General features: G+C 36.3%; 1 protein-coding gene and 1 non-coding gene across 3 annotated transcripts in view; both read right to left on the minus strand.

Moving 5' to 3' along the window:
- The window catches only part of SYN2 (synapsin II), a 228,848-nt gene that overhangs the window by 124,725 nt on the left and 83,050 nt on the right, over window positions 1-21,073 (minus strand). The gene's annotated exons all lie outside the window — the stretch shown is intronic.
- On the minus strand, window positions 9,689-9,795 carry LOC143647425 (U6 spliceosomal RNA). Its single transcript, XR_013158052.1, has one exon. It is a non-coding gene; the product is annotated as a U6 spliceosomal RNA (small nuclear RNA).

A 21,073-nucleotide genomic window follows, 5' to 3' on the forward strand; every position in this document is an offset into this window, starting at 1 on the left:
TGGATGGTCCTTTGCCCAGACATATCTTTCTCCACTCATATAATTAAAAAATCCTATTTATGGCATCTCTGTTAGGTAATCATCTGGGTTTTGATTAAAAGTCTTCAATGGTCATGAATTTATTTCTGCCCTTTGAGATAATCCATTGGATCACTTGGAATATTCTTTATAATGTTGAGCTGAAATTTGCTTCCCTGCGATATCTAACCATTTATAATTTTCCTAATTTTATCTTTTGGAGTTATTCAGACTCTATGAGCAGCACTTCAAAATATTAGAGAATTTTTAAATTTTATGTTAGTTGGTATCCTCTTATATCTTGCAGATGCTCCTGGGAAGGGTAAACTATTAAGACCGTTTTCAAACTAGTTAATCAGGTTCTTTCCACCTAGACAGAGGATGAGATGAGATTCCAGAAGAAAAGGCCAGTTTTGGAGCATTCTTGGTGAAAGTGTTATAGCAGCCTCTAAAGAGCTTAAGGGCATTAGGTGTTTAGGGGGAGTCAGAGGAAGGTAGCTCAGGAGTGCAGAAAGGAGATATAGGATGTTCTAAGGGTTATCTGTTATCTAAGAGGAAGTGGGTGCTGGGGGGCGGGGGCAGAATCCTGGCCTAGATTCAAGTGTTCTGAGTTTTAGTTTTGCCTTTGCACATGATGAACTCTATAAATCTGGGTAGTCACCTTTGGTTCCTAGTTTTCTTATCTATAATGTTAGGGAGTTAGATTAGAGAATTTAATAGGACAGAGTAGCCCTGAAAGCACTTTAGCTATAACTGAATACCAGAAAATAGACTAAAAGCATTTTAAGAAATTTTCTGCTCAGATGTCTATCCTGACTTCCAGAGGACACGTATCTTTGAGACAAGCATATTTATTTCTGAACTCTTTTTGTCTTTTGACTAGCTTCTTAGTCCTTATGAGTTATAAAATCAATTGTACCTTAAGAGATTAACACCCATAAAAGTGGATGAAGCAAGAGTCTGAGGCTGTGTCTTCAGAAAAAATACACTACTTTCCTTTATAACTAATGTGCAGTTAGTTATAAAGAATTCTGAGGTGACTATCCAGGCAGAAGTTGCCAGGTTTGGGGTGGACTATATAACTAAGTAAATAAAACAAGTCATACCCAGGGTCGCATGGAGGCATCAAAAAGTTAGAGTAGCCCCCCAAAGAGAGATGACACAACATAGTGGAAAAATAGTGGACTGAGAGTTTGAAGACTCAAGTTTGAGTCCTGGCTCTCCCACTTTCTTGCCAGTAAGACCATGGACTAGTGAGTTTACTTCTCTGTGCCTGAGGTTCTTAGCTGTAAAATAAAAGGGATGGAATAACTTTAAAGTTTTAGTAACTGAGACTTGGCAACCCAGAAGTGAGGGAACAGAGTTAAGAGTCCCTGGACAGGAAGTCATCTGGACAGCAGGAAGAGTTCCTGGTCAAGAGCCTGATAAAGAAGGTTCATGTTCTTATGAACCTCGACTTAAGTGAAGTCATGGTGCTTTATCTGATTGTCCAACTGGCAGACTGACTAGGGAGTGCTTTTCTAATTTTCCTGCACAGATATCCCTAATGATAGAGGAAGATGAACTCATACCCCAAGTTTTGTGGGGAAGGCAGATGGCATAGCACTAAGTGGTGTAACAGGATTTATTTAAAACATTATATTAAGAAAAGCTCAAGTGAACTTGTATTGTATTCCATAAGTTCATTTTATTCCATAATATACTTGTTTGTTTTAACATTAACATCATGTTTGAAATTATTTTTAGGGAAAAGAAAATTCCAAACTTTCCTTCTCTGTCTCTTCCCCTCACAATCTCATTAGATGGAGGAATTAAGCCAGAAGATATAAATACTAAACTGTTTTCTGTAGTTTATTTCAGAGGAGGGAATGAAAAGGACTTTCCTTAAGCTTATATTTTTATATTACATGAATTTAAAATTCATGTAATATAAATTCTGTACTTTAAAAAGTACAGAATCAGAAAAAAGTGAGACTTTAAAAACATACACCTTTTCTCCTAAAAACTGCTGCGTAAAATTAGTACTACTGCGCTTATTTTTTAGGGATATATACTTTTTGACACATTTCCCATTTAAGAAGCAAGGAGCTAAGAGAAGATGACAATCTTGCCCTAAACTCTTCTCAGAAGTATTCTGATGGTTCATAGCCTAAATGGTAGGTAGCTTTTAATGTTAGTGTTTCCCAAGCCTATTAAAGGCAAAATTTGATGATCTCAAGTATGGGGATGTGGGGAAAGTCTTGTTGCAGTCTTTCTGAGAGGCAGCATGATGTAGTAAGAAAAGGATAGAGCTTTGGAGTAAGCGGGGGAAGCAAACAAAAACAAAAACAAAATAAGAGCAACTTGAGCTGTATTTATAAGTTATGAGGCCTTGGTAAGGTAGCTAATTTCTCTGAACTTCAATGACCGTTGAGAAATGATGTCTACCTCTTCTTAGGGTTGTTGTAAAAATTAACTAAGATAATATGTATAAATATCTAGCAGAGCACTTGGCACATAGTAAACACTTGATAAATGTTCTTTTCCTTGCTACTTCATTTTTTTGGGGGGAAACACTTTATCCCTTTCAGAAATTTTCATATTCAAGGTCAGTTTGGATGATTACAGTTCAAGTTGTGTCATCCTTATCTTAAAAATAAGGCTCAGACAAGGAAAGCAACTTATTTGAAATAACATCCAGCATTAGTTGAAGAACTAGAACTTGAGGCCAGATCTTTTGAATAGTCTCGGTGCTTTTATTCTGTACTTAATTTGAGGGAATAACTTTTTAAATTTAAATTGGTTTATAGATGTTATTTATGCTAGAAATTTACTTCTGTCAAAATAATGAAGCCTCAAGACTTAGTGATATTAGATATCACAGGGAAGCAAATTTCAGCTCAACATTATAAAGAATATTCCAAGCGATCCAATGGATTATCTTAAAAGGCAGATAACAAATGATAACAAATTACCCTTAACAGTTTACCCTTCCCAGGAGCATCTGCAAGATATAAGAGGATACCAACTAACATAAAATTTAAAAATTTTCTAATATTTTGAAGTGCTGCTCAGAGAGTCTGAATAACTCCAAAAGATATAATTAGGAAAATTATAAATGGTTAGATATCACAGGGAAGCAAATTTCAGCTCAACATAAAGAATATTCCAAGTGATCCAATGGATTATCTCAAAGGGCAGATAGCAAATGATAACAAATGGTCTAAACCAATCTTTCTCCTCTTTCTGCTCCAATTCCCACTAGTGTTTCAGATTTTACTTCAAGAGTAGAAAATTTGTTTCTAGCTCCTTTTCTTCCTCTAGCCAGGTCCACATCCTAACTTACTTTATGTTCATTCACTACTTCCACATTTTTTTGACCCAGCACTTTCCTTCACATACCTAATTTCAAACAAAAAGCAAAACAAAAATCAACTAACAACAACAAAAACATGCAGCCATTTATTGTCCACCTACTATATCCCTGATACTATGCTAGGTGCTTATCTATTTTCACTTTATAATTCTTACAATAACCTTGTGTGGACAGTATTATTATTCCCAATTCTACAGAGGTTAAATAACTTGCTCAAGGTCAGATAATTAGCAGGTGACAGAACTGAATCTTGAAACCTACGTTATTTTAACTCTATGATTTTCTTAATATATGCAACTGCTTTCAACCTCATATTATCTTGTGCTTTCTCTGATTAGATCTCTTCTCATCAATAATGAAATCTTCAAATTTAGGCAGTCCTGAGGGTTTCTTCCATCTTCTCTCCTAGCCAAATCCTTATCCTAGCAAAATCCTAGTTCTCCATGAAGTCTTCTCACTATGCTCCCATCTACTGAGATCTTTCCAAGCTCCTCTAAATTCAGAGCATTTATTAAATATATCACTTACTTGAAATTCCTTGACCATTCTTGCATTATTTTATTCCTCATATGTTACTTCTTATGTCCTCAGTCAGACTTCTTGGGTTCAGGGACTGTATTTCATATATTATTGCATCCTATACCTTCCATTGTTTCCTAATGTTTTACCTAATTGATATACAATAAATATTCATTGATTGACCACCTGAAACATTTGGAAAAATTGCTCCTGTCTATGTTAAATTGCAGACACTGGAGAAAGGACTGTTGAGGAAGAGACTGAGGTAACTAATGACTATTCTTCTAGGTTTCTTGAGCAATGCCAAAACGTTATAGGAGCTCTAAGAGTAGCTCTATAACATTTTTCCTTTCTCTCATTTTCATTACTACTCTCACAAGAGGCCCTCTGTGACTCCTCTTCTCCAAGGTCTGTTAGTCATGCCAAAGAGTCCCTTTATCACTAACCTCCTATGGGCCTCTGTGTGCTCAATAGTAAAATAAAGTCAAAGTGATCTCCAAGTTCCTTTCCAGCTCTAATATGCTATAACATCATTTGCCCAGAAGCTCTACTGAATGACAGAGCAAATTATGTATCACATTTCTTTATTATAGAAGCCAAATTGGTTTACTAAACAAGTTCTAGAGAATAAAAACTTCACCATCCAAGCCCCAGACTTAGTGAACATGTTAGTATTGGTGATGTGTGTGGGTTTTTATCAAAGGAAACTTGGGACATAGGAACCGTAATGTTTTTCAGTGTTGGCAGCTGCAATTGAGAAATCCAAGTTAGGAAAAAAATAATTGAAGTCATTGGACCCATTTTGACAAGTGTGGTACTATTTTTCAAAGCACACCCCAGAATAAGTCATTTTTATCCATCTGGGTCAAAGTATGGGGTTTGTTCTCCTCCTGGGAAGGTGGGTAGACAGTTTAATGATGCCTCAGCTTACCAGGGACATTTGATCTTCATAATGGGCTCAAATCTTTCCACTGTTCCATTGGGAAGTTCAACTATAACAAGGAAACTTAATAATAAAAATACCTCAATGTGGGAAAAAATAAGCACACTTTGTTGAAATCAGGTTGCTGTCATCACTGTCTCTGAGCATGCTATTCTCCTTTCCACATCAATGTCTCATTTGCTGAATGTCCTGCTCTTCTTTGCCAACATCCTAACTATATGTATATTCTAACTGTTCTAACAGTCCTTTTCAAAAGCTCACTCCCTTCCTCATCCTCTGACTGTCCTTTCCTTTTTCTCTGAAATTTAATTATAAGAATTTTCTACCATGCAATTTAATGTTTAGTTCTCTACTCTCCTATATAATATTACCTCATTGCTTTATGTGCATTCATTTTGTCTCCTTAAATAGATTATTTGCTTCTTGAGAGCAAGGAGGAATCTTTGTCCATCTCTGTAATACCAATAACATTGGGCTAACCTCATAGATAGTAAGAGTATAAGGAACTTAAAATGTACTAAATCCACATCCTATACTAGGCACTGTTATATCTACTTTGTTTAGTTTTAAATTTTCATAATATCATAAAGGTAGGAAACATTAGATTCATTTTACCTCTGAGGAAATTTGGTTCAGAGAGGTTAAGTAGGGGGTCATCGGCTATGTGGAGTCACTTTGTATTCCCACATGAAGGGAGAAAAATGTCTAGCATGACTCACAGGTGTCTGCCTTGAAAAAAACTGAGATGATGATGTAATTTATGGAGAATCTGGAACAATGGAAGAAAAACAGGTGCAGAACAGAAATGTTGTGCTTAATTTTGAGACGCTGAATAGGTAACTTAATAGTCATGTGAGAAGCTCAGAAGAGAGATTTGAGATGAAGTCATAAATCTGAATTTGTTGGTTTACATGTGGTAACTGAAGTCCTTCAGTGGAAGAGATAGAAAAAGCAGAAGGGGATGGCCTAAATCCTAAAGAACTCCAGCATTTAAAGGTGACAGAGCATAACCCAGTAAAGGTGACTGGACCAAACAGGTTGGAGAACCAGGAAAGATTAGTGTTACTTAAAGCCCAGGAAAGAAAACATTTCAACAACTGTCTACACAAGATGTCTCTTTTTTTCTATCACCTTCCATTTACTCTTCAACCTACTACAGTTTGGCTTCTGTACCATTCTCTGGCAATACACTGAAAAGGCTATTTTCAAATGGCAATTAACTTCAACTGGACAAATTCAGTGGACATTTCTCTGTCCTCTCTATCTTCACTGGAATTTTCTCAGCAACATTCAGCACAGCTAGCCATTTCCTCCTTTTATCTCCTACCTCAGTGGCTTCTCTTTTCTTAGCACCCTTACCTGATTCTTCCCCCTCTAACAATGCTGGTCCTCCTCAAGCCTCAGACATGAACCCTTTTCTCTTCTCTCTCTATAAATTCTTTTCTTAGGTGACCTCAACCATCAACATAGTTTCATGCCACCCCAGTCATATGACTTACAAATTTTTATCTCCAGAAAGACTTATCTTTTGAGTTCTAATTATCTGCCTGACATCTCTATATAGATGCTTCAAATATATGTCTAAAACAGAACTCTCAATATTTTTCTCTTTAAACCTATCTCCTTCCCAGCACCTTTTTTCTTCTTAATAAACAGTACCCTCCATCCTGCTAAGCTAGAACTTTGAAGTAAGCTTTACACCACCCCCACTTCCACTCACCCATTCTTGACATCTAATCTAACACTGAGCAAGTCTGTTCTACCTCAGAATTTATCTCAATTCATACCATTTCTCTCTAGTCCAAGTCTCCATCAGTTTTCACCTAGATTCTTGAAACAGCCTACTAACTGGACTCCTTGCTTCCAGCCTTGCTTTCCAGTAATGTTTTCTCCATATAGTAGGGAAAGAAATCTAAAAATATAAATTTTATAGGGCTTGTATGAGTTAAAGATGAAATCAAGCACTTTAACATTAAGGGGAAAATTCTTGCTGACTACATCAGAATCCTGCAGCAGGTCAGGGTGTGACTTGGAAGAGAACCCAGGTGTTCTGACAAACAGTCCAGAACTTCAGAAGGCCATTTTCACTAATCTGATTCCAAGTGACATCTTCTCAAAGTTAAATACAAATAAAAGCACATTGCTTTTCTGTTTATTCCATTAATTATAAGACTTCTACTATTAGATTGTATAATAGAATTCACTTGTAATCATGAGCTTCCGTTTATGTTTAGGATCTCAGTGCCTTTGACAAGATGGGTTCTTACTCATGGTGCAATGGTAACTTCTTTATTGGGAATCAATTAAAAAAAACATTTCCTCTGTTCCTTTCTGGTGCTATATTTTAGGTATACAAATCTAAATAAGGTACACTATCTGCTATCAAAGATTCACAGTATAGTAAAGCAAATATGGCATGTTAAATATTAGCTATAATAGATGTATGTAAAGAGGGCTATGGAAGAAGATGTGGGAGTAAATGATTCTGCCCAGGGGGAGATGTAATTGGGAAGACTTGACAGAGGAGTTGATATCCAAACTAGACTATAAAGAATGAATAGGAATTTTCCATAAAGGAGAGGACATTTTGGATAGGAAACATAGGCACAGGTATGAAAGGATCCCAGAGGATGATATGGAAATGTCACCAAAAAGTACACAGTGACCCCTAGAACCAAGAAGAGAGAAACTATGCACCAGAAGACAGAGACTCTGAGGAAACACTAATAAATAAAGGTGAAAAGGGGGTAAAGATAGGAAAATAATTGCCTACATATAGAAGGAAATAAGTTACATCAGTGAGAATGGTAGAACAAGGACCCCAAAACTCCTCTCTATAAAAGCAATGATAACACTGACAAAACCTGTCAGAATAACCTTTTTTCAGAAAGCTGCAAATTAACTAAAAGCTTATAGCAATTTGGGGAGCATTTATTCAAGAAAAATGGCTGACTCTCAGTAAGAACAGCAAGCTTTGTGGTGTTTTAATTTGTCCTATTCCAATCCTCACACCTTAGTTTTACTGTAGTCTTGAAAATCAAACGCCACCATTCAAACCAGCATCCTGCAGCTGCTAGAGGAGGTAAAATGCAGTTGGAACTCCTTCAAAGCCTCATTCCCAAAGAAATGTCATTATTTGACCCATCTAGTTTTTTCTTGAAAGAAGGCATTTGCAAGGCTCAATTTTATTGATCTGATTATGTTTTATCCCAGTATTAAAAACCTTTTCCTTGGGGCCATTTGTCAAAAACAATCAGTGGCAATTATTTAATATTGTACCTGCCCGAGGCAGTAGAAGCTTAAAAGTAAATGGTGGAAAATGAGATATTCATAAGGGGCTTTGAAAGAGATGAGATATTCCTGGGAACCAAGAAGGCCACACTCATGCACATGGTTGTGTGCATGTACAAGAAAGACCTAAAAAAGGTCCTAATCTCTCACCTCTGGTAACTCTGCACAAGCAGAAAGTGTAGGCTAGGGCAGACCTGTCAACTGCTTGGTTGAATGTTCAAAGTGTGACCCAATATACACTCAGAATTCCTGGCAAAGACTGGGAGACTTATTGGGTCCAGGCATTTAATTCAATCATTACCAGATCATTAAGCTAACCAAACAGAGACTTCACTAGCCACAAATGACAAAGAATACATACTTGACAGAATTAGCTCAGAAAACTCATTAAATGTGTATCAGCAACAACAAATAACCACAACAATAAACACTTGGGAGAGGAGAGATTCAGATTTCCAGAGTTGCCATATTATATTATTTAAGTGTCTATTTTTCAATGAAAGGTTTCAAGACATGCAAAGGAACAGAAAACTATGGCCAAATACAGGGGAAAAAAGTCAATAGAAAGTGTTTGAGGAAGCCCAGATAGTGGACTTAATTGACACATACTTTAAATCAACTATTTAAATTTGTTCAAAGAACTAAAAAGAAACCATGTCTAAAGAACTAAAAGAACTAAAAGAATGATGCCTCTCCAAATACAGAATATCAACACAAAGATCAAAATTATAAAAAAAGAGCCAAATGGAGTGAGAAATACAATAACTGAAATGAAAAGCATCTCTAGAGAGCTCCAATGGCAGATTTGAGGAGGCAGAAGAAAGAATCAGTGAACTTAAAGATAGGTCAATTGAGATTATCCAATCTGGGGATCAGAAAGAAAAGACAATGAAGAAAACTGAATAGCAATGAACAGTATCTGAGAAACCTCTAGGGCACCATCAAGCATAGCAACTATCAAACAATGGGAGTCCTGGAAGGAGAAGAGAGGGAGAAAGAATATTTGAAGAAATAATGAGCTGAAAGCTTTCTAAATTTGATGAAAGATAGGTCTAGACAATCAACAAACTTCAAGTAGAAAAAACTCAAAGAGATTCACACATTTCATAATCAAGCTGTCAAAAGCCAAAGACGACAACCTTGAAAGCAATAAGAGAGAAGTGACTCATCATGTACTGTACAAAGTATTCTCAAAAAGATAAACAGCTTATTTTTCATCAGAAGCTATGGAGGTCAAAAGATATATTCAAAATGGTAAAAGAAAAAGACTGTCAACCAAGAACTCTATATTTAACAAAATGATCCTTCAAAACTGAAGGCAAGATTAAGACATGATCAGGTAAACAGAATCTGAGAGAACACATGACTAGCAAACCTGCCCTTATGAAAGAGTAAAGGGAGTCCTTAAGTCTCAAATGAAAGAACAATACTTGACTCTACATGAAGAAATAAAAGGAATAATAAGGATAACTACATAAATATCAAAGAAAGTACTTATGTGTTTCCTGTAATTTCATTTTCTCCTGTTTTATTTTTAAATTAGCGAAGTTGTGGGTTTATAGAAAAACATGGAATGCTTCACGAATTTGCTTGTCATCCTTGTGCAGGGGCCATTTTCAACTTCTCTGTATCATTTCAATTTTAGTATATGTGCTGCGAAAACAAGCACATCTACCATTTGATTTTAAAGACCACTTCATAAAATAATAATTATAAATCTGTACTGATGGGCATATATATATAAATATATAATTTGGATGACAATAATAGTGCAAAGGAAAGGGGAAGGAATGGATCTATACAGGAGCAAAATTTCTGCAATTAAGTTAGCATTAATCCAAACAAGCTTATAAAAAATTAAAACTTTAATTATAATGTCCCAGAAAACCACTAATAGCTAAAGAAAAAAATAAAAGTAAGTAGAATGGCAAGGGAAGTAAAATGCTACACTATAAAAAAAATCTATATTTAGCATAAAAGAAGACAGTAATGGAAGAAGAAAAAGGAATAAAAAAGACACGACAAAGAAAATAAGTAGAAAAATGATACATATAAATTTTGCCTTAATAGTGATTGCTTAAATGTAAATGGATTACACACTCTAATCAAAAGGCAAAGATTGATGTAATGGATTAGAAAAAAAAAACATATTCCAGCTACATGCTATTTAGCAAAGACACACTTTTGATTTAAAGTCACAAACAGATCAAAAGGAAAAGGATGAAAAAAGAAATACCATGCAAACATTAACAAAAAAAGAGCTGGAGTGACTACAGTAATATGAAACTAAGACTTTAAGATGAAAATTGTTACTAAAGACAAAGGACACTGTATATTGATAAAAGGTCAATTCATCAAGAACATACAGTAATTATAAATATATGCACCTAAAAAAAGAGATCAAAAGTGCATGAAGCAAAAACTGACAGAATTGAAGGGAGAAATGGACAATTCAACAATAATAGTTAGTGACTTTAGCATTATTTTCAATAATGCAATGTTTTCAATAATGAATAGAGCAAACAGACAGAAGATCAACAAGAAACAGAAGTCATGAACAACACTATAAAGAAACCACACCTAAACATTATCTACAGAACACTTTAATAAATTTAAAAGGTTTGAATAATAATTGCAAAGTATGTTCTCTGATTACACTGGAATGAAATTAGCAATCAATAACAAAAGAAAATTTGAGAATTTCACAAATATGTATAAATCAAACAGCAGACTTTCAATCATAATAGGTCAAAGAAGAAATCACAAGGGAAATGTGAAAAACTTTTGAGTTGAATAAAAATGAAAATATAGCATACCAAAGCTATAGGATACAGCAAAAACAATACTTAGAAATATTTTAAATCAAAAACTTAACCTTCCACCTCAGAAACTACATAAAGAACAAACTAAGCCTAAAGCCACATAGAAGGAAGGAAATAAATATTAGAGCAGAATTAAAAGAAACAGAGAATAGAAAAAGATTAGAGAAAATTAATGAAACCAAAATTTGGTTCTTTGAAAAGATCAATAAAACTGCAAAACTTTTAGCAACACTAAATCAAGTAAAAAAGAGAAAAGACTCAAATTACTAAAATCAGGAATGAAAGAAGAGATATTACTATCAACCTTACAGAAATAAAAAGGATTATAAGGGAAGATTAAATGAACTGTGTGTCAACTACAAACAACTGTATATCAACAAATTAAGTAGCATAGATTTAAATGGAAAAATTCCTAGAAAGATACTGTGCTGGTTTGAAAGGATGTATGTCCCCTAGAAAGGCCATGTTTAAATCTAAATCCCATTTTGTAAAGGCAGAATAATCCCTATTCAATACTGTATGTTTGAAACTGTAATAAGATCATCTCCCTGGATGATGTGATTTAGTCAAGAGTGGTTGTTAAACTGGATTAGGTGACGACATGTCTCCACTAGTTTGGGTGTGTCTTGATAAGTTTCTGGAGTTCTATAAAAGAGAGAACATTCTGGAGAATGAGTGAGATTCAGAGAGAGCAGAGAAAAATGACATAGCCACTAGAAGCTGAGAGTCCACAAGCCAACGACTTTTGGAGATGAAGAAAGAAAACATCTGGGGAGCTTCATGAAACAGGAAGCCAGGAGAAGAAGCTAGCAGATGATTTGATTTTCGCCATGTGCCCTTCCAGATGAGAGAGGAACCCTGGCCGTGCTCATCACGTGCCTTTCCAGATGGGAGAGAAGCCTGACTGTGTTCACCATGTGCCTTCTCACTTGAGAGAGAAACCCTGAACTTCATCAGGCTTCCTGAACCAAGGTATCTTTCCCTGGATGCCTTTGATTGGATGTTTCTATAGATTTGTTGTAACTGGGACATTTTCTTGGTCTTAGAACTGTAAACTAGCAGCTTACTAAATTCCCCTTTTTAAAAGCCATTCCATTTCTGGTATATTGCATTCTGGCAGCTAGCAAACCAGAACAGATACAAAATCTGAAATTGACTGAAAAAACCAGAAAATCTAAATAGCCCTCTAAAGGTAGAGAGACTGAGTTAGAATAAAAGAATTTGCCACAAAGAAAATCCCAGGAGCAGATGGCTTCATCAATGAATTCTACCAGACATGTAAAGAATTAACACCAGGACAGGCAACAGTGACTCAGCAGACAAGAATGCTTGCCTGCCATACCAGAGGACCTGGGATCAATTCCCGGTGCCTGCCCTTGTTAAAAAAAAAAAATTAACACCAATTCTTCACAAACTCTTCCAAAAAACAGAAGGGGAGGGGACATTTCTCAACTCATTCTGTGAGGCCAGATTTACCCTGATACCAAAATTTGACTAATACATTACAAGAAAAAATAACAGATCTCCATTTATAAGAAATACCCAAAATAAGTAAATCTACAGTGACTGTTATGAATTGAATCATGTCCCTCACCAAGACTAGCTCAAGTCCTAACTGCTGGTCCTGTGGATGTAAACCCATTTGTAAATATGATCTTCAAAGATCCTACTAGTTAAGATGAAGCCAATCTGAATCAGGGTGCACCTTAATCCAGTACGACTGGAGTGCTTATAAACTGAGGAAATTTAGAGTCAGATGAGGAGAGAGATGGCCATGTGACGGAGCCAGAGATTAGTTATGGACTGTCAGCAAGCCACCACCACTGTACTACATATTTTGAGAAAAAATGACCTGGTCTATACCTGGATTTTGTACTTCTAGCCTCTAAAACTGGGAGACAATAAATTCCTGTCGTTTAAGTCAAATAGTCTGTGGTAGTTTGTTACAGCAGTCCTGGCTTAAAACTAAGACAGCAACAGAAAGTATATTGATGGTTGTCATATACCGAGGAGAAAAGGGAATGGGGAATAACTTCTTAATGGGTATAGTGTTTTCAAAATCCCAGGGTGATGACAAATTTTTTGAAACTAGATAGAGATGGTGGTTGCAAAACACTGTGGATGTATTGAATGCCACCTAACTGTCCAATTTAAAATGGTTAATTTTATGTTGCATGGATTTCACCTCAATAAAAAAAAAATTAGAAAAGTGAGCAAACAAAAGGAAGAGTGAAACCTTAGCAGTAATATTTGGGAAAAAAAATAGAACTTTTAGAAATAAAAATTTAAAAATAAGTACAAGAGATTGTAATGAATAGCAGATTAAATTCAGCTCAATAGAGAATTAATGAGTTAGAATACTGGTCTGAACAAATTACCCAGAATATAGCACACGGAGAGACAAGTAGATGAAAAATATGAAAGTGAAGTTATATGGAGAATAAAATGAGAGTGTCTAAAATACATGTAAAATAAAAGAGAGGCACTATCTAAAGAGATAATGGTTGAAAAGTGTGTTGGTTTGAAAGATGTACATACCCTAGAAAAGCCATGTTTTAATCAAAATTCCATTTCATAAAGGTAGAATAATCCCTATTCAATACTATATGTGTGAAATTGTAATCAGATCATCTCCCTGGAGATGTGATTTAATCAAGAGTGGCTGTTAAACTGGATTAGGTGACAAAATGTCTCCACCCATTTGGGTGGGTCTTGCTTGGTTTAATGGAGTCCTATAAAAGATGAAACATTTTGGAGAATGAGAGATTCAGAGAAAGCAGAGAAGAACATAGCCACAAGAAGCAGAGAGAAACCCTAAACTTCATTGGCCTTCTTGAACGAAAATATCTTTCCCTGGATGCCTCTGATTGGACATTTCTATAGACTTTTTAATTGGGACATTTTCTCAGCCTTAGAACTGTAAACTAGCAACTTATTAAACTCCCCTTTTTAAAAGCCATTCAGTTTCTGGTATATTGCATTCCAGCAGTTAGCAAACTAAGACAAAAAGTAAAGCTGAGAGAAAACAGAATCCCCAAAGAAAGCCCAAGACTTTTTAAAAATACAAAAAACCTTAAGCCTAAATAAAATGTAGTTAAACTACAATATCAAAGCAAAAGAGTATATCTTAAAAACAATCAGAAAGGAAAGAGAGATCACCTGCAAAAGAACTATAATTAGAACTGTGGTAGTTAGTAATATGAAATAAATATTTCATTTCTATTTCTTTGGGGCAAGCAATAGGATTTTATTTTCGTATTTCTTGAATCAGTGTGTTGCTATGTGACTCCTTTGGCTGATGAAATGTGAACAAAAGTAACATGTCATTTTCTGGAGGACCTTCATGTGATTTATCATTTACCCTTTTGTTGTCTAAGCTATTATGGAAGCCTTTAAACACATGGGTCACTGGATAACTATGTGGAACAGAATCTTCAGTGATTTGTGTAGAAAATATAGTGTGAGCAAGAAATAAACTTGCTGTATTAAACCAGAGAGATTTTTGGGACAACCAAGTCTATTCTGAATGATACAGAATATAACAGACTTTTCAATAGCAATAAGAGGAATCAGAAGACGTGAAATGATATTTTCAAAGTAAAGAGAGAAAAGAAAATAACTGACAACCTAGTATTACATAATAACAATAATAACTAACACATTTAGAATTTATGATGTTTCAGATCCCCTTCTAAGAACTTTATGTATTTTAATTCACACATATAAGGCAATCTAGTTTGTTTTAGCCCACTAATATAATACTATTTTTCCAAAATAAGGGTGAAAGAAAGTTTACCAACCAGTAAAACTTTGTTTAAGGAGCTTCAGGAAAAAGGAAAATAATCCCAGAAGAGAGGCCTGAGATATGAGAAGAAAAAGTGTTAAGAAATGGGCAAACTTTTAGGTAACTGTTTTATTTTGCTAGTGCTGCCAGAATGCAATATATAAAAAAATGGGTTGGCTTTTAAAAGGGGATTTATTAAGTTACAAGTTTAGAGTTCTAAGGCCATAGAAATATCCAAACTAAGGCATCCAGATAAAGAGACCTTCACTCAAGAAAGGCCAGTGGCATCCAGAACACTTCTATCTGCTAGATAGGCACATGGCTGGCATCTGCTGGTCTTTTGGCTTCTGGTTTCAAACAGCTTCCTGAGGTGCAGGCACCCCAGCCCCGCCAATCCCCGCATGTGTACCTGCACCACACCCCCACCCCAAGCACATGCATGCCTGCCCCAGCCCAACCCACCTCTACTGCACAAGCCCAGTCTTGCCCCACCCCTCCCGAGCCCTACCTCCCAGTCCCTGCCCCCCACAGGCAGTCACCAGTGCATAAAGACTGTGGGCACTTACCTCCTTACCGAAGCCACACCCGCCCTTAGACCATATGGTCAGGCAACCCCTCCCCAAACTCTGCACACATGTACATCAGTTTACAACACTCCCAGATCCGCACATGCACACGCCACCCCAGTCATGCCCTTCAGCTCTAGGAAAGCACTGACATGTGCAGCCAGGCCATATACTCCCAGCCTATGCAAACCCAATGCCGACCTGCTGCCCTGGCTCTGCACATGCACACAGTGTTCCCCATCTCTAGAAGAGCGCATACCAGAGCCCCACCCCCAGACCTGAGTGACCTGTGCCCCCACACCACCACATCCACCCCCACCACTGGGTGTCCACACTCACAAGCACCAGTGCAGCATCCCCAACCTGCACCTTCACCTGTGTTGCAGTGCATCACCACACTGCTGTGCCCCACCCTGAACCCTCCACCCTGCTCCACATACATCCCACAAATACAAGGCTTTAGACTACTGAATGAAATCAGCTTCCAAAGTAAACCAATCATGATATTTACATGCCATGAATACAGCAGAAGATCACAATGTAGACGGATATAGCTCAGTCTAACAACCACATTAAAATACCAGAGGAGACACACATGTTGGAACAGCTAATCACAGATGTTCAAAAGATTTTCTACTGAATAAAATAAATGGGACGGCTAATGACATAAAGAAGATCAAGAACACACTAGAAAAGCATAAAGAGTAATTTGAGACAATAAATAGAAAAATAGCAGATATCACACAGATTAAAGATACTGTATACCAAATAAAAGACACACAACAGCAGATTTGAAGAGGCAAAAGAAAGAATAAGTGAACTAGAGTACAGGACAATTGATTATGAACACTCAAAACAGCAAATGGCTAAAAAGATGGAAAAATTTGAGCTAGATCTCAGACAAATGACAGACAAAACAAAGCACACAAATATAAGAATGACTGGTGTCCCAGAAGGAGAATAGAAGAGTAAAAGGCTAGGAAAATTAATTGATGATATAATGGAGGAAAACTTCCCAACCCTTATAAAGGACATAAATATACAAGTCAAAGAATCTTAATGAACTCTAAATAGAATAAATCCAAATAGGCCTTTCCCAAGACACACACTAATCAGTCTGTCAAATGTTGAAGAAAAGCAGAAAATCCTGAAAGTGACAAGAGAAAAACAATCTACTACATACAAGGAAAACCACATAAGACTGAGTTCAGACTACTGAACTGATACTATGGAGGGATGAAGGCAGTAGTATGATATATTTAAGATCCTGAAAGAGAAATACTTCCAGCCAAGAATTCTGTATTGAGCCAAACTGTCCTTCAAAACTGAGAGAGAGACTGAAATGTGACCCCGTCATACAAAAACAAAACAAAACAAAAAAAACCGAGGGACAGATAAAAATTTTCTCCAACAAACAAATCCTGAAAGATTTTGTCAACAAGAGATGAGTCCTACAGGAAAGATTAAAGGGAGTCCTGACAGTTGAAAAAAAAACTGACAGGAGAGGGAGGGTATGGAGGAGGGCACAGAATTGAAGAGTACTAGTAAGGGTAATTTAAAGGATAAAAAGAGAAAGAAGGGAAAGAAAATATAATTTGACAAATAAAATCCAACAGATAATATGGTAGACTATGAAAGACCTTTTCAGTAATAACTGTGAATGTTAACAGACTAAACATACCACTTAAAGGATACAGACTGACAGAATAAATTAAGAACTATAATCCATCTATGTGCTGCTTACAAGAGACTTATCTTAGACACAAGGATACAAACAGACTGAAAATGAAAGGATGGAAAAAGAGTTCCACACAAGCTGTAAAGAAAAGAAAGCAGGAGTAGCTATACTAATATCAGACAAAACAGACTTTAAATGTAAAGGCATCATAAGAGACAAAGATTTATATTAATAAAATGGACAATACACCACAAAGAAATAATAATCATGAATATTTATGCTCCCAGTCAAGGAGCTCCAAAGTATATGAGACAGGCATTGGCAAAACTGAAGGGAGGAATTGATGTTTCAACAATAATAGTAGGAGACTTCAATACACCACTCTCCTGTATATACAAAACAACTCAGCAGATGATCAACAAGGAAACACAGAAGTTAAACAATTTGATAAATGAATTAGACCTAATTCATTCGGGGTATAGGTCATTATGCCCCAAAACACCAGGGTATACATTCTTCTCTACTGCTCATGGAATATTTGGCAGGATAGACCATATGCAGGGGCACAAAACAGGCCTTTATAAATTTAAAAACACTGAAATTATTCAAAGTACTTTCTCTTATCACACTGGAATGAGGCTGGATATCAAAAACCTACAAAGAATGAGAACATTCACAAATATATGAAGATTAAATAACACACTATTAAAAAACCAGTGGGTCAAAAAAGAAATTGTAGAGAAATCTGTAGCTATCTGGAGAAAAATGAAAGTAAGAATACAACTGTTCACCTGGAGGAACTTGAGAAAGAACAGCAAACTAACCAAAAGCAAATAGAAGAAGAGAAATAACAAAAACTAAAGCAGAGATAAATGAATGGGAGAACAAAAGAACAATAGAAGAAATCAATAAAATCAAAAGTTGGTTCTCTGAGAAAATCAATTAAATTGATGGGCCACTAGCAAGACTAACAAAGAAAAAACGAGAGAGGATGAAAATAAACAAAATCAGAAATGAGAAAGGGTGCATTACCACAGATCCTGAAGAAATAAAAGAAATCATAAGAGGATACTATAAACAATTATATAACAACAAACTAGACAACTTAGATGAAAACAACAAATTCCTGGAGACACACAAACAACCTATACTGACTCAGGAAGAAACAGAAGATCTCAACAAACCAATCACAAGTAAAGAGATTCAATCAGTCATCAAAAATCTTCCTACAAAGAAAAGCCCAGGGCCAGATGGCTTCACAGGGAATTTTATCAAACATTCCAGAAAGAACTAACACCAATCCTGCTCAAACTTTTCCAAAACATTGAGGAAAGAGGAACCTGACCTAACTTATTTTATGAAGCTAATAACATTTTAATACCAAAACTGGGTAAAGATGCTATAAGAAAGGAAAACTACAGGTCAATCTTCCTAATGAATATAGATGGAAAAATTCTCAATAAAATACTAGCAAATCGAATCCAACAACACATTAAAAGAATTATACACCATGACCAAGTGGGGTTTATACCAGGAATGCAAGGATGGTTCAACAGAAGAAAATCAATTTATGTAATACAGCACATTAACAAATTGAAAGGGAAAAATCACACGATCATTTTGATTGATGCCGAAAAACCATTTGACAAAATTCAACATCCTTTTCTAATAAAAACACTTCAAAAGATAGGAATCAATTGGGGTAACTTCCTCAGTATGATAAAGGGCCAATCTGTATCTTTTAATTTGTAAGTTTAATCCGCTAACACTCAAAGTTATTACTAAAAATGCATTTCTTGATTCCACCATCTTGTCTTTTTTATTTTATTCTGTTCCCTCTTTCTCTTTGTATTCTTTAAATTACCCTTAGTGGTACTCTTCAATTCTGTACCCTCCTCCCAACCTCCCTCTCCTGTCTATTTTTTCAGCTGGCAGAACTCCTTTTAGTGTTTCTTGTAGGGTCGGTCTCTTGTTGACAAATTCTTTCAGGACTTCTTTGTCTGTGAAAACTTTAATCTCTCCCTCAGTTTTGAAGGACAGTTTGGCTGGGTACAGAATTCTTGACTGGAAGTCTTTCTCTTTCAGGATCTTGAATATATCATACCACTGCCTTCCCACCTCCAGGGTGCTAGTTGAGTAGTCTGAACTCAGTCTTATTTGATTTCCCTTGTATGTAGTAGATTATTTTTCTCTTGCCACTTTCAGGATTTTCTGCTTCTCTTCAACATTTGACAGACTGATTAGTATGTGCCTTGGGGAAGGCCTATTTGGATTTATTCTGTTTGGAGTTCTTTGGGCTTCTTTGACTTGTATATTTATGTCCTTTATGAGGGTTGGGAAGTGTTCTCTCATTATATCGTCAATTACTCTTCCTAGCTCTTTACACCTCTCTTCTCTTTCTGGGACAGCAATGATTCTTATATTTGTGTGCTTTGTTTTGTCTATCATTTCCCTGAGTTCCCATTCAATTTTTTCCATCTTTTTAGCCATTTGCTGTTTTGAGTCTTCAAAGTCAAGTATTCTGTCCTCTATATCACTTATTCTTTCTTCTGTCTCTTCAAATATGGTGTTGTGTGCCTCTAGTATGTTTTTTATTAGGTCAACAGAGTTTTTAATCTCAGTGATTTCTGCTATTTTTCTATTTATTCTTTCAAATTCCTCTTTGTGCTCTTTTACTGTCTTCTTGATCTCCTTTGTGTTATTTGTTATCCCACTTATTTTATTAAGTACAGTTGTATGAACATCTTTGATTAATTGTTCCAATGTCTGTGTCTCCTCTGGTGTTTTAATTTGGTCATTAGGCAGGGCTATATCTGTCTACATTGTGATATGCTCAATGATCTTCTGCTGTCTTTGTGGCAGATAAATATCTTGATGATTTACTTTGGGAGTTGATTCCTTTCAGTTGTCTAAGGCCTTGTGGTGCAGGATGGTTGTACAGCAGGGATCAGGGCACAGGGTAAATCACTCAGAACAGTGACTTGTTTCAGGGCAGGTATGGGCACAGGTTGGGGATGTTAGGCTGATGCTTGTGAACGTGGGCCCCCAGCAGCCAGGGAGGATGCAGCTGTGCGGGTGCACCAGTCTGGGGGGCATATCCCTGCTGCGCACTGGTCTAAGGCACAGGGCCCTTTGTGTGCATGTGTAGAGCTGTGGCAGCAGGTCGGCATTATGCCTTCATGGATTGGGGGCAGATGTGACCAAGCTGCACAGGTCGGTATTTTCTCAGAGTTGGGAATGAGCTTGCTTTAGGATTTTTGACCCCCTAAACTTAGACCTCTTTGCATATCCAAATCCCTGGGAAAGTGGCATGTGACCTTTCCAAACCTACTCTACCACCACAAAGCCAGAAGTAATCTCCACTTCTTCTGAGTCACTATAGTCCTTTATTTATGCATAATGTTTGTCACATAGTGGACATCTAACAAATGTATGAATAAATTAATGAATGATGGAATAGAACAGAGAAGGAAAAAAAGTGAAAAATCTATGCCTTCTAAGGAGTTCTGGTCCTAGGTAGCCCAAGGAGAGGAAAAAATTGGACTCTGACTTATCAGAGAAGACCCTTGCTCTATGGCAATTTTGGTGGTTTGTATTAAGAAATATATACCAGAAATCACCAAAAAACCCATAATATTCTCAAAGACCTTTAGTTCCAGAATTTACGTGACTTCATTAGAAAATTGTCTCTTTTAAGATTTCAAGAGACACCTGGAGTCTATTATATAGGGACAATTTTTCTAGACTGACACTGTGTCATTCCAGGCCCCCTGATCTTTTTGTTTCACCTTGCCACCTTAGTAGACACAATAGACTCATATAATTCCTGATCCCACAGTTGGTAAAAGTTTGTTGTATTAATTATCTATTACTATATAACAAATTACAACAAAGTTAACAGATTAAAACACCTATTTATTACAATTCTGTAGGTCAACAATCTGATATACTGTATTCTCTGCTTAGGATATAACCAAGGTGTTAGCCAGCTGAGTCCTTGTCTGGTATCTTTGGGGAAAAACATGCTTGCAAGTTCATTGTTGTTCTTGGCAGAATTCAGTTCCTTGTGGTTGGAGGACTGACATCTCTGTTTCCTT

This window comes from Tamandua tetradactyla, chromosome 9, assembly GCF_023851605.1.
Source record: "Tamandua tetradactyla isolate mTamTet1 chromosome 9, mTamTet1.pri, whole genome shotgun sequence".
NCBI lineage: Eukaryota > Metazoa > Chordata > Mammalia > Pilosa > Myrmecophagidae > Tamandua > Tamandua tetradactyla.